The sequence below is a fragment of the Cibotium barometz genome, chromosome 34, assembly GCF_041138505.1.
Source record: "Cibotium barometz isolate CiBa-2024 chromosome 34, ASM4113850v1, whole genome shotgun sequence".
Taxonomy (NCBI): domain Eukaryota; kingdom Viridiplantae; phylum Streptophyta; class Polypodiopsida; order Cyatheales; family Cibotiaceae; genus Cibotium; species Cibotium barometz.
The window spans coordinates 37,432,127-37,434,348 of NC_141079.1; the positions used below are offsets into that span (position 1 = coordinate 37,432,127).

The 2,222-nt window shown below is 44.0% G+C and overlaps 1 long non-coding RNA gene across 1 annotated transcript; it reads left to right on the forward strand.

Annotated features, from left to right (window-relative positions):
* The first annotated feature begins 206 nt into the window (after window positions 1-206).
* Window positions 207-695, forward strand: LOC147618984 (uncharacterized). The gene is made up of 2 exons (XR_015262054.1): window positions 207-487; window positions 630-695. It is a non-coding gene; the product is annotated as an uncharacterized LOC147618984 (long non-coding RNA).
* The last annotated feature ends 1,527 nt before the right edge of the window (window positions 696-2,222 follow it).

Here is a 2,222-nt window from a genome sequence, read left to right on the forward strand (position 1 = left end):
TAATATATGGATCCTTTAATGATGGAATATTCCATGATTGTTTTGCCATCTCTTATTGGACCTCCAAATTCTTGCCACGTGGAAGCTTTGTGAAACTCTTCCTTAAGATAATATAGAGAAGAGATGTTGTGGATAAAAAAATTGGCAGATAGGCTATCGAAATGTATTTGGCCTGTCTAAGGCTCCGCCCATACATTTGGGGAAAGAAGGCCACGTGTCATATTGGCCTGTCTAAGGCTCCGCCCATCAGACAAGTGTGGAAAGAGTGAATGGCCCAGATGAAGTGCCTACATTTGGGGAAGGGAGGACACGTGTGAGATTTTCATTTTTTTTTTCCGAGAAAAGATTCTATCATTAGTTATATAAAAACGCCCGTAGGGCTACAAAAGATCTCTCCTGCTCATAAGAGAAACAGAGCAGAGAATACAGCAAGGCAGTCCGGGAGACTCTCCCTAGGAGCTGCAAAATACAAGCATCAGTATTAAGGGTGAGATTTTCATTCATTCCTAGTGATTCTACTTTTTGGCGTCTTCTTCAAGGAAAAAGAAGGCAAACGAAAGCCATTTTTCAGACAGCTTACCTCGACACACAGAGAGATTAATAGACCTCCTTTTGTTCGCATTTTGCAGATTCTCTTCTTTGGGGATGGGTCTCTCTTCGCAACAATGAAGTAAAGGCTCCCATCGATTAACAGGTACTTCTACTTTCCAAAGATAAAGGTGATGCTTACATGCTCGATTAAACTTAAGGCATGATAGTAGGCAGAGAAGTCGGAAGCGCCCTTGTTACAGGCAGAGGCGATGAAGGCTGGTTAGTTCTCATGTCGCCATGCCCACTATGCTTGCCATTTCCCCACCTGCCTTCCTGGTGGTGGCCTGGCCTTCCGGGGATGTGTCTTGCCTGCGTCATGACTGCTTTTTGCCCTCTGTGCGTTGCTTGACCCATCCAATCTGCATGTTCATGTGGCTGTTTGGCCTGTCTGGCTACTCGCCAAGACATTTTCGTTCACCAAGGGTTAGTGCTTAGTGTCAAGGATCGTAGTCGTAGCTGCTTTCCAAGCAGACCACTCCAGAGTTTGGGCTGAGGGTAAAGTACGGATGCCTACAGAACGTAGTTCCTCACCTTGATGTCCACTTAGGGTGAACTGGCTTTATGGTTTGATGTAGATGCCACTTCAGCAGATCTCGGTGTGAAGAGATATCCCCCACTTTTCTCCTCCAGCAAAGTAGGACACCACCTCTAGCTGAATGCACTAAACCTTGATGTTGTTTGTGTGGGCATGACACAGGGCTACTTGAAATAGCCACGGTACTATGGTTGTCATAATTCCAATCTTGTGGTGGCTCAAGTAATGCTCCACGTCCTTTATTTGGTATGCTGGTGGCTTTAGTCTGTGCTCAGATTCAGAGTATGGTATTCCGGTTGGCTTGGGGATGTTATACGCCTGGAATCTGCCAGGCTAAATGAAAGAGAGATTGTCCAATCGATTCTCTGTCCCTGTCTCAAGACTGATCTCAGCCTCCAAAACTGCCCCATAGATCATGGCCATCGAATGGCCTATCATAATGGTCATGTAATTGTTGAGATCAGTGGGTTCTCCTGCTTTTTGGATAGGGATGGTGTTATGGGTGATCCAAGAAGGGGGGAAACCTTCACATAAGGCCTATTGAGAGAGAGAGAGAGAGAGAGAGAGAGAGAGAGAGAGAGAAGAGAAAAAAGAAAGTTATATTAACCATATTCAAACGACCATATAGGTCTATGAGACGAAAGGGATTACAAAGATTATGTGTTACAAAAACTGGTAAACAGATGAAAAGAAAATAATGCTATCTAGCTAAAGGCCCAAGGCTTTGAGCTTTGGAGCATGTGTACATCATGTGGTCGGAGAGAGTAATAATAACGTTTTTGAAAGACTCAAAGAGTCTATGAGACCAAAAGGCGATACAATATTACGTTGCAACTGCTACCAATGTGTGTGGTATATGTTAGCATTCATGGTGCCAGGATGGGCCACATGCAAAGAGAGATGAAGGAACAAGCCATGACAGCATATAGGTCTATGAGACAAAAGGGATTACAAAGATCATAGACACAAGGGATTACAAAGATTATGTGCTACAAAAACTGGTAAACCGTTGAAAAGAAAATAATGCTATCTAGCTAGGCTTTGAGCTTTGGGGCATGTGTACATCATGTGGCTGGAGGGAGTAATAATAACGTCT